The sequence below is a fragment of the Canis aureus genome, chromosome 2 (assembly GCF_053574225.1).
Source record: "Canis aureus isolate CA01 chromosome 2, VMU_Caureus_v.1.0, whole genome shotgun sequence".
NCBI lineage: Eukaryota > Metazoa > Chordata > Mammalia > Carnivora > Canidae > Canis > Canis aureus.
Window position 1 is genome coordinate 70,810,218 of NC_135612.1, and position 12,761 is coordinate 70,822,978.

At 43.7% G+C, this 12,761-nt stretch overlaps 1 protein-coding gene across 5 annotated transcripts in view; it reads right to left on the reverse strand.

Annotated features, from left to right (window-relative positions):
* STX18 (syntaxin 18) overlaps positions 1-12,761 on the reverse strand; it is a 120,070-nt gene that overhangs the window by 50,987 nt on the left and 56,322 nt on the right. The gene's annotated exons all lie outside the window — the stretch shown is intronic.

Sequence of the window (12,761 nt, forward strand, 5' to 3'; positions counted from 1 at the left end):
AATCCCACAAGGTGGAGAGGTGTCACCTCTCCCATGTCTCTTCTTACAAGGGCGCTATTCTCATTCACAACCTAATCACTTCCCACAGGCCTCACCTCCTACCACTATCACACTGGGATGTAAGGGCTTCAACATATGCATTCGGGGCGGGGGCGGGGGTAGTAGGGAGACATAAACATTCAAAGTAGGTTAACAGGCTTTTTGTTAGGAGTCATTAAGCTTTCCACAAAAAGTTTTTAACAAGTCCAAAGGAATCTAACACATAGGCTGGATCCCTCATTGCCCTCTACCCCCACCTTTAGCTAGCTATAGTCTACCAGGATGGAATGGTGCAAGGGGATGAGTGCCAGGAGCAAGAAGGCCCCACAGACATCTCAAAAAACATAATTAGAAGAGGTTTCTCTTAAAGTATAATAAATATGATCCAAATTTCTTGTGTTCTGTGATGGCAAATTTCTATGAAATGAGTTTATTAAAACAAACTAAAGCTTGTTCAGTATTAAATGCAATTCTTGATAAATTAAGAGATACTAAGTAATTACTGACTTAATATCAGTATAACTCAATACTTAACATGAGTATAATGAACAAAATATTTCAAGTGTATAAATGAAAAGAAATACATGAGCATTAAAATTTCTGTAGGTATTCGGCAGCCATGAAATTCTATTAGACTCCTAAAATAGATACACACAAAAAAGTCACAACAAATCAATAAGAAAAAAAATTTCAATAGGTCTTTGATTTATCTAAATAGATACCCTTAAGCCCCAAATAGCATTATATGATAGGACTATCTTCATAATGAACAATTTGGCAATTTAATCACATGACTACCACCATCATCTTTGTAAAGATTCTTGGCCAAACTGATCTGTTTACTGTTGTGCTTGGTCCTATTTTTTGAATAAACTGCTAAAGATAGTATATTATATTTCATACAATGGTCCTATTTTTTGAATAAACTGCTAAAGATAGTATATTATATTTCATACAATATGGCCCTTAAGTTTTCAAAGTTTTAGAGGCTGAGTATTTCTATGCTTTAAATTTTGAATGCTTCCACACACAGTGCTAATTTGAAAAGAACCACCTGTATGTGTGTATCCAAAGAGAATGCCTCTTACTCTTAAAAGGAGAAAGGCCATTCACTGGAATGTCAAGTCTGACATGGAATCAGAGAAAAATGAAAGATTTATTGCCCCATAAAGATCTACAACTAGTGTCAATTTCTTTTTGGTATCACTGAATGACGCGGGAGGAGGTTAGGGAGAGGTCCTGCGAAGAAGCAAGAGGTCATTGGAAAAGTCTCTGTGGGACCAAGTGGATGACAAAATGCAAGGGCTAAAAACAGGGAGTTTTCTAGGGGCTGAACCATGTTGTGGGACACATCACAGCCTCGAGTAGATGAGGGACCCATAATTTTCATAGCTCTGTGCCTTCGTGATTGCTCTTCCTCTGCCTGGAACAGCTTTATTTCAACCCCATGCCACCAGAAGAATCCCTGTTCATCCTTCCAGGTTCCACTTAAATGTCACCTCCTCCACGAAGCCTTCCCTAACATCTTATTTAGTATTTTCTAGATACCCATCAGCACCTTCCATAGAACATTAAAAGCACTTATCTGTAGATGTCAGTTGAGTTCCTTGAGGTCAAGATCTATGCCCTATTTGTTTTTGTATCTCCGGTAGTGAATAAATGTTGGATGAGGAAAGGAGGGGAAAATAAAGTTTGTGGGGGTTGAAAATAGAACAGAAACGGCTTCAAGATCTGATAACTCCTGACATGCGAGTTGGATCAAAAAGGTATCACAAAATTAAACATCAACAACTGTGAACAAAGGAAGAGGAACACACTAGCTGTGCAAATAATTTTCCTGGAAAGTCAGTGGCGTGTGTTCAGAAGGTGAAATCTACTGAAGATGTGCGATCTAACACACTTCACGAGAGATGACCTGCTCTCACAAAGCTGATCATTGTCCATCTGACTGACGGTCAGCTCACCATGGGAGAGTCTTTATGGCTGTGAGCTGTGGTTTTATTACACTGCTGTACTCTACAAAATGTGTCCTTCATTTCCAACCTAAACTGTAGTTTAAAATAAGGATTGAACTGTAGCTAAAAGAGAAAAGAAGAAAGGCAGGCAAGATTTATTTAATATCTGCACTGTACCAGTCACTTTAAGCGGGTTATTTTGTTTAATTCTGACAACAACCCTGTTGAAATAGGTTATTTTTCTTGAGAGGTGGTATTGCCGGCAGAGCTAGGGCTGGAATCCCTGACTACGCTGAACCTGCACGGGCTCCCTTGGAACCATTCAATTAATGGACACGCAGGTGTTTTCTATTTTCACTCAAGTTCTCTAATGTCTACTCTGTAGTGTTATTTCACCAGTTAGAAAAAAAATGACTCCACTTAATACTTAATGATAAGAAACTACAATGAATTTTTGCTTAGATGTGATAATAGTAGCATTATGATTACTTTTACATTTTTGTTTTTAAAATTCTTACCTTTTAGAGATATATCCTGAAAAATTTACAAGTCAAATATGATACCTGGGATTTGCTTCAGAACAATATGGCAGAGAAGGAGTATCAGATGAAGAAGGATGGGTCATGAGTTGGGAAATGTAGCATGTGTGTACATGGGGGTTCCTTATACCATTCCGTCTACTTTAGTGTATATTTGAAATATCCCTTAATAAAAACATTATTTTTAAAAATCTTCCACCTAGCACTTTCTTCCCCAAATACTTTTAGTCACTTGGAAGTATAGATTTTCTGCTCTCAAACTAATAATGATCCATACTTGAACCAAAAACTAAATTGCAAAATCTCTACCTACTTTATTTCTAAGTACTTGCAATCTTTGCTTAAAGTTCCATTTACAAGGTTTGATACCCCTTCAAAAAAGCAAAAACCACAAAATCTTCACTGAGAGGAGATGGTGTGCCAGGCAGTATTCCCAGAGCTCACCTAATTCTCCCAGGCATGATCATAGGTAACACCATCACGCCTTACCCTATGGGTGAGAAAATGGAGTCAGAGACAAGAAAAATAATGTGCTTAGGGACACATGGAGTGAAGTCAGGATGGAGCCCAGGCATTCTAAGGATCAGGCCTGAGGTCTCGACCTCCAAGCTGAAGCACAGATTGTGGGCAGGTCACAACTGTGGTCATCCAATATAATATCCGTAAAGGGAATGACTGGGAACCAAGAGAAGCATCTGTCCTAGTGAGCAATGTCAAGCTCATCCTTTATTCTTATATCCTACCCGGCAATGCAAGAGGCAGAACTGGAACTGATCACAGGTCTGTGTGACTCAAAAGTGAAGTTACTTATCCTGTATTATGCTGTCAAAAGACTAGTAAGACTATAAATATTTAGCTTAATGAAGTTTGAGGTTTTTCTTCACAATATAAGCTGGGTTTTCTGTGAGAGTATTTGTGTACAATGTTGATTTTAGAAGTGTTTTGGGGGGCACCTGAGTGGCTCAGTTGGTTGAGCGTATGCCTTTGGCTCAGGTCATGATCCTGGAGTCCTGGGATGGAGGCCCGCATTGGGCTCCCTGCTCAGCAGAGACCCTGCCTCTCCCTCTCCCTCTGCTGCTCCCCCTGCTTGCTCTCTCTGTCAAATAAATAAATAAAATCTTAAAAAAAAAAAAGTTTTTGACTACAGTGGATACAGGAAGATCTGCAAGAAAGGTTTCCACACATAGTATTCATTTTTAAGGTCATCTATATGTTAAAGTAGGAATATTCATCTATCTAAAGAGAATGTTTCCACTGGCTCACGTTGTCTCCTCCCAGGCCAACTGCCGTGACTTGTGTTTCGCAGCATGGCAGGCTTAGTGCCGGCAAAGCCACCCAGATGTGGAGGAGAAGACCCACAAACAGGAGCAAGGAGACAGGGTGGTCAGGAAGACCAGCAGTACAATGGTGCTCAGTTCATTCTGATTATCAAATCATCAAACTATCTCAAAAACATGGCTTAAATGAACAACGAAGACAACCTCCCAGAGTGCTTGCCTTTCCCATATCTGAGTTCTCCTACAGGCATCTTCAGCTCAGGCAGGGTATGGGCAAAGGAACAGACTCTGGGCAAAGGACTGTGCAGGGCTGGGTAAGAAAGAGAGGGTAAGAAATCCAGGGAGTTGGCAGAGATTCTTGGGTTCTGACCTCTGCTTTACCACCCACTGCTGAAGGAGACTCTGATTCCCCACTCCTCAGCTTCAAGTGCAGGGACTGCAGCGGGACCAATATTCCTGGCCTCAGAGAGAAGAAGAGCAAGTTAACTGGTTTATGATTTGGAGAATCGTAAGGAATGAGCATGTTCAGCTTCACCTTCCTCTCTCCTCTGTTCACATCAGCCAGGCAACAGACAGGATATATTCTGACCCAAGCTACCCTGTATTTGGCTATAAATCTAAAGCCAGGTTCCCCATGTGGCTTTTTCATGTTCTGACTCCTATATTTCTCTTTCAGGTGGTTCCAAAATTGGGCTGAGAAGAAAGAGGTGCTTTTATAAGCTCCCCTAAACTCTTAACCTTTGCCAACTGAAATTCTGAGCAAGTTGCTTAATCTCCCTGGGCTTCACTACAAAGAGAGGGTGGTAAACATTATTTCTAAAAAAACAGTAGTAGCATGAGCTAACTGCCAGCTTTTATTGAGTGCATACTATGTGGCAGGCACCAATGTAAATGCCATGCACCCATTGTCTCATTTACTTCTAGCGACCCTATAGGATAGGTTCCATTATAATCCCAACTCGCAAATGAGAAGATATGGAGGTATACCTTCCACGTAAATGGTTCAAAAGAAATGGGAGATTGTGACTCCCAAACCAAGAGCCTGTGTGCTTGTAGTCTCTGCAAATCCACCCACACAGATGACCCTGCCAGCCCATCTGAGCATGGCAGGTCTGTGAGATTTGCTTTTACCACGAGTGTAGGTGGGACATTTTGAAATAAAAAATTCCCAATGCTGAACTGAGTTATTTGGGTTAAAGGCACGGGCTACAGCTATGGGACAGCACAGAGCTAATGGCCATACTCCAGGATCAGTCAGGATCTGGCTTCTTCAGGAAGTGATTTGAACTGCATTCTAAACTACAGATATTCATCTGATTCCTTAACTCCTTTTTTTTTTTTTTTTTGAACATAAATTGAGTACAATTGCTTCTTGGCCTTTTGGCTAAGATCAAGTGAACATAAATTGTGTTCACTTTTAAGTGGCTACATTTAAATAAGACTAATTACCCAACTCATCAAGACACTGAAATTCTCCAAACCCATCTACCATAAAAGCAGTATGGCTTCTAAATCAGATGCATTTGACAGGGGAAAAAAAGATGTTCACGTCACCTGTCCTTACACATAAAGGTTTTATTAGGAGGGACCAAACAAAACCAAAAACATCCCAACCTGCACACCTATAAGATCATGTGAGGTACTCTGGGTGAGTATGAGCTGCTGAAATGGCTTGTTTTCCCACAAGCATACTGTTGGGGGGTGACGGGGAGGGAAACAAGCTTGCCCAAAACACACGCTGCCTGATCCATTTACAGAAAAGATGGGAAACAGCACTTAAAGCTGTATACACACAGACAGGAACCTAACAGATTGCTCATCAAAATACCGATGGTTGTCTGGCTGGTGAGATTTGGAGATTTCGCTTTCTTAACATCTTTTTATACTTCAACATTTTTCTACAATTAGTATGTTATAACCTTTGCGATCAAAAATGTTTTAAAACTAAAAAACAAATCTCCCTACCAACTTCCTGACTAAAAGTATACACAGACTCCTCATTACCGACAAAGCAGGCCCAATTTAAGCCTGAGGCCTGGGGTCCCTCTCCCTGTGGACATCTCCAGATTCGAAGCCGACCCCCACCCCCCACTCAATCCCAGTCGTCTGCCTCAACTCCTCTGCTCAAGTGAGACACATCCTGAAAGTCTCCTCTGCCACTTCCAGGCCTGGTTAAGGCCCCCTCCTGCAAGCAGATCTCTTTTGGAGACCTTACCATCTTGCGAAACATTTTCATGTCTATCTGATGTAAGCTGCTCAGGCATACACCCAGCCCAAAGCCATTCCTCAATAATGATTCAGTTTCTGAACTGTATTGATTCTCCCTTTCAAAACCTAAGAGCAGGGTAAAATTCCAGTTAGCTCATACTTCACATTGTCCACTAGATGGCAACACGAGCACCGCAGCTGTAGTAATAACAGGAACTCTGAAACACATCATCCTTTTTTCCCCCAAGGGCTTTTAAGATTTCTCTAGTTCTTTGTTTTTTGATCTAGAATCAAAGGATTATTAAAGATTAATTATTCTTCACAGAGCGAAGCTGAAACGACATTGTTTGAAAATATACACATGCACTTGGAAGAGTCCAAGAAGACTTGAAAGTCCTGCACTTGAGGCAGGTTGGACGCAAAGGGAGCTCCAGAAGCACGGCTGCCATCTGCCACCCCAGGCGGCAGGCCCAGCTTTGTTTACGTGTGTCACCCACAGAACAGTCCTGTGAGTGGCTCCTTCCCGGGTGTTTTGTAAATTACCCAGAGCAAGATAAACTGTAAAACAAAACCCTGGTACAAAATGGTGGAATTCTTCTCAAAGGATGACTGCCTTTTAACTGTAGGGAGAGTTCAAAGCGGTCACAAGTGTCCTTTGCTGGTCACAGCAGTGGTCTGACTTGCAAGCCCCCCCTCTACTCCCGCCCCGTGATAGGAATTCTGTTCTGCTGGCACTCACAACACTTCCAACAAAGACCTGATTGATTATGAAACACTAAGTACCGATTTGCATAATTTGCCTCTGCAAGAAACAACCATTGTTCAAGATTAAAGAGACTCCAGTAGGTCCCTCTGGCATATTGTAAAAAGTTCCCTGTAACACAAAATCATTATTTTTTTTTTCATTCAATCAGTGGACACAGCTTGCTGTTGAGTTTAGTATGCAGCCAAAGGCACAGCCAGAACAACCACTGCTGTATAAATGTTTGCCAACTACCGATAAGCTAAAATGATTTTTCACAAGGATTGTGTTCCCAAGTTTCATTTGGAGGCCCGCTAACTAAATTCTAAATCCACGCCCTTCAGTCATAATTGAAAATACATCAATACCAATTACAGCTGAAAGTTCAGCTCCAAGGCGCCTCTGGAGCACCGTGACTCTGCAGCAGTCACAGCAGGGGCTGTCTGAGCCTGGTCGGTCCCTATGAGAGAAGCTCCCCACTGACTAGTCACCCACAAAAGAGCCTGGCAATGCCACAGACATTCCATTGGCGCCCCTGGGTCACAGCAGCTGGTCTGTTGGTCTAAGGGACCGCCTCTATGAACCGTTCCTTTCTTGCTTGCTTTCTTTCTTTTAGCAACTGTTTAGGAAGCAAGCGCCATGGGCTGGGCCCCTCCCAGCACTCTCCCAACACCCTCCCCCCCATTTCTACTGTAGGATTCCACCCTTCAATGACTGTGGGGCACTGGGGGGTCGGGGATGACAGTCATGGCAGGAGCTCTGGCCACTCCCTGCCCATCCTCACATACTCTGATGCCCCCCCCCCCCCGCCCCTCCTGAAACATCATCCTCCCTCTGCTTCCTGGACCCCACTCCTGCCAGGTTCTCTTCTTAACTTTACTCCGGCAAATTTTCTTTAGCTTTATTCACTGCTTCCTCTGACTTTGCTAACCCAGGAAAGGTACTTAGGTTCGGCCCTCAAACACCTCACACACCGCAGCTAGACTCACTCATGCCCATCCACAGCTCTAGTTACCCTCCACAGAACACGTCCCCCAGCCTCTGCCTTGCCCCTATGTTCCAGGAGAGTGTGTCCAGCCTCCACTATGAGTCATGCTGGCGCATCCCTGAGTGTCAACGAGCCAACCACTCACACTCAACCCTCCAGTCTTACTCAGTCCTTCCTGCTCCTGTTCGCCCAAAGAGAAAGAGTTGCTCTCAAGTCCTCAAGTTAGAAAGTCCCAGGTCATGTCAGATTCTTCCCTCTTTTCTACCCCACAAATTAAACCAGTCAGCCAGGCCTATCCCTTCAGCTTGTTCAACATCTGCCAAAGGAACTGAACCACCGACCGCCCTCTCCTCTGGCCTTTCCTGCAGCCACCCCACATTCTGGACCCACAGAGCCTTTCCCTGATGTAGCCTCCCCTTTGCTGCCTCGGCACTTTGGCACCTACTGCTCTCTCTGCCTGCAGCATCTTCTTTCTCCTCCACCAATCTTCTACTCCAGTGTGCTGTGACTAAGGAGGTAGTAACACATGGCATTCTCGGTTCACTCCCACTTTCTCTGCATGAAACCTTCCTTGGGGTGTGCTGTGTCTATTAACTAAATGTCATAAATGTTAGTTGGATGGATATATGTTATATACATTATATATGTAGATACAAATATATGAATATGTAAACATTAGTTCAATATATAAAGTACTATATTCCATCAGTCTGGAAACTTCGTTAGAAAGAAGACACAGGCGACCATGACCTACAGAAAACTGTAACCAGTAGCTAAATAATGTGTTCTGGATTCTTATTGAGAACCAATGTCAACCTTACTGGACTGCAGTTTCCAGAATTTAGCAATGTTTTGAAAGACAAACAGACACATGGAAGATGGAGAATGAGAAATATGTGCACAAAAGTGCATATAGATTGAGGTTTCTATTTCCACCCTTCTGGCTTCAGTCTTGAGTAGCGGACAGTGGGGATAATTAAACTAGGAGACAAAGATGATTGACATTTGTTGGGATGAATTTGGTGGACTAATTTCTCATATTAGCAACCTGAAAAAGCATTTCTTCTAATATTAAACTTCTATTCCTTTAAAAAATTTAGAAATTAAAAAAATAAAATCTTACATTCTTATTGTTAATGAGACAATCAAAGAACTCAGGACCTAATCTCAAAACCTGAAGAGCACCATACAGAGCTTAATGACCCATGGAGCTCAGTATACCTCTCATTTTAAAACAGGTCTAGGTTCCTTCAACCTCAAGAAACAGCAGAAGCCTATCATGTTCCCCACTTTCTTCTCATTTCTCTGGCCCCAACTTCCCTTTTACATTTCTTTGTCTTTGTGATCACACTTCAACCTAATTAAACATTTTAATGCCCATTCTTCTGGCTCCCCAAACTCATGTGGAACTGCTGGCACATTCCCATTTCCGAACTCTATTCATTCCTGGTCGTCTGGCCTTTCTCTGGGCCACACACATGCTACGTGATACACAGGGTACAAAAAAGCAAGTAAATCTCTCCCTTTCTGAATTCTCAAGACCAGAAAGGGCCTGGACGACACTTACCTGCTTTGTCTGACTTCGGGGAGCCCACAGTCTCCTGTGGGTACGGTGCGAAGTTCTTTTTCACGGTGAACCATGTTCAGCTATCAAGTCCCCCCACCCCCACCCCTCTGTGAGTCTTCTCTATGCTAAACATTCCCAATCCCCTCAAGCCTTCTTTAATCTCTTCTGAATGTTGCAATTTATGGGCCTCAGAAGTCAAATGTGGTTCCCAGAACATACTCAATATTCTATTCGTCAGCAGGAAATGCAGAAGACAGCAGAAGTATCACCTCCTTCTTCTAGCTTCTGGGCTTCTATTAATGCCACCCGAGGGCATGCTCACTTTCACATCACTGAGTCAGGCTGACTTCATACCAACTAAAATTATTTCTTCCATGACTGCTGCCGATAATCTATGCCTTCCCTATATTCTTATTTTCCCCTGGCTTCCTGTTATTCGCCACTCTGATCATTCTGCCGTTAAAGACATCTATAACTAACTAACTAACTAACAAACAAACAAATAAATAAATAAATAAAGTTTTAAAACCAGGGCTGAAAGAGAAGCACAGAGTTCCTCATTCTGTGGAAAACCTGCTCAACCAGCCACAGATGCCCCAACAGTCCAAATCTTTAGTCCATTTAAAACAATATTTCCTCCACAAAAATATCACACAGACTTTGCTAACTGCCTTTGAAAGCAGGTCCTCCCCTCACCTATCTGCCTAGCAACCCGACACAAATGAGGCTGCAGGGTGGGTATGGCTCCTGCTTTGGGAGCCTATGCTAGTTAATCATCACTTTCTTTTCTGTGTGCCTGGAAACCTTTCATTCGTTCCCCTGACAAATATGTAAGACTCAGAATGGACGAGGCACAATAAGAGGTAATAAAGAAGAAGACAGTGAGGGAGGAGGATGAGCAGAACAGGAAGTTCCAACCCAAGGATCTTACATGGCTTCACACTGTTTTTCAGATCCCATCCAAACCCCGTATGGGCCACAGACTGTGCATAGAATGTGTGCAGGGATTGTGTGTTTAGAGCACGTGCAGAGAGACTGTGTATGCAAAGACTGTGTACAGCATATGCAGAGAGACTGCGTGTGTGTAGAGTGTGTGCATAGTGTGTGTAGATTCCTGTGTACAGAGACCACGTGTGCAGTGTGTGCATGGAGAATGTGCATGGATGCTGCATTCCCCCAGTCCTGGTCATCCAAGTATGGACAATATAGATGTGAGTTCAGATCCCAGCTCTGCCACAACTCTGTTTGTTACTGCTGATATGGTCTCGTGCTAGTGACATAACTTCTTCAAGCCTTAACCTCTGGCTGTATAAACGAAATAACGACTCTAGAGGCGACCATAAGCTCTGGATGAAAGCAGCGTCTGTAAAGGGTCTGATGCTGTAAAGGTCAGGCATTTGGTCCTGCCTAAACATTGCAAGTTTTCTTCTTTTGCTTCCCTCTCGTCCCTGTTTGGGTCTCAGCCATGATGCCAGGTCAGTGTGGACTGTGGACCGCCATGCAGCAGCGAAGGGAAGGGTTGCTATAGAGACCCAAATCATGCTGGAGGACTAGAACATCTCACAAAGTTGCAGGACTGAGGCAGGAGGAAAACTAAAGGATCAGAAGAAGGAAAAATAAAATGGATCTGGCACAAATCCAGCATAACTGAAGGACAAGTGGCAGTCACACTAGGAACCACCATTTACTGGAGTGCTTACTGCATGCCAGGCCTGACTAGGAGTTCGACATATGTGTTAACTTACTTAACCCTCACATCACCACCCTGGTGTAGGTACCAGTACTGCCCCCAGGGAAGGAGAAGGAAACAGGCCGGGAGAGAGGGTCCACAATAGGTCACTGACATACACAACGTGGTCCCAGAGAATCTGGCTACAGAGCTCACTGTGACCTGCCTCCAAGGTAATGGGGGCCCCCACATGTTCCAGGGTCAGGAGCAAAGGCAGGCAAGAGCAGAGAGCAAAGAGCAGAGTGTAGTGGCAGAGGCGACCTGATGTGGGCTCCAGGCCAGTACTGTAGGGCATCTGGAAAAGCCTTTCTGAGAAGTGGCTGAGGGACAACCCACGTGGATACAAGCAGCTTCTGAAAAGGGCTGAACTTGGCCTCATGCCGCTGTCTGCAACCACCTTCACAGCAGACTGCACCTTACCTTAAGCTTAGCTTCAGTGCATATGGTGAGAGGCACACACTCTCCATACGACAGGAGAGACCACAGTGGGTTCCAACACACATTTTCCCAATAAGTTCAAAACAGCTCGTTTCCCCCCAGAGTTGGAATAGATGGCTGTTTCTTCAGCTGTGCATCAGAGGAAGCGGCTGGTTTGAGTTTAGGGGCCATGAAGAGAACTCAAATGCTCACGCTTAGATGCCAGAATCCAGGTGCTAGAATCCAGGCAGTGAGCAAGGTGATCTTCTTAGAAGAGGCCCTGGGGAAACAAACCAGCTCAGGGACAGTGGGTGCCAGGCTCCATCTACCCTCCTCACCCATGGCACCCACATAGAGAGAGGACAACAGGCATGGCTGACATCAGCATTTCCTTCTTGCCAAGCACACGGTAACCCTCCTGTCAGTTCCGTCTACATGGGATGCACCCTCAGCGCACAGCCTGCCCCTCGCCTGCATCCCAGTATGCTCCTCCACACAGGTACTATCCTCCAAGAGCCAACTCTTGATTGGCCACAAGCTTTTTCCGGGAACCTCCGTGCACACCTGCACTCCACAGACAGCCCATATCTGTTCTGCTCTTTTGGAAAACCCAGTGAGCTTGTGAGCAGGTGTGCTGGACTCTTTTTATGCTTTCCCAGATTCTCAGCTCTAAGGATTTATGTCCTTGGGATCCTCATTTATTCAGGTTTTCTGATGCAGGGCAATTCAGCTATAGAACCTTGGAAAGTCTGATTATAAGAAACTAGAAATATTTATAATTGTTCAGTAAGGTGCAGGTAAAATAGGGACTAGAAGAGGCAACTCATGTGTACATATTATAAATGTTGTTGGGTAAATGTGCAACAAAATGGTAAGAGCAAACATGTAGTACTTACTATGACTCCAAGAAGAGCTACCAGGGTTTTGTTCAGATGATTCCACTTAATCCTCACTAGAATGCTCTGAGGTGGAATCATTGTTATTCCCTCCTTCTAGATGGGAGAGGCCACTGATGGGCTCAAGGCCTCACTAGCATGTGGCACAGCTGTACTCCTAACTTCTGGCTCCTACTGTTCTCTTTGGAACTTTGACAAGAGGCCTAAGAGGAAAAGACACTCCATTTATATTTGAGTTCCTCAAATTAAAACCTCAACTCTATCTTTAAAATTATTTATGTAACTTACAAAACAAATGGTGTAAAATTCAAATTTGTGTTTCATGGGGGGTGGGGTGGGTGGTGTTATAGTCTTAACTTCTTGAGTTGCCCTCCCAGAAAGAATCATGAATATTTATAGTTCTT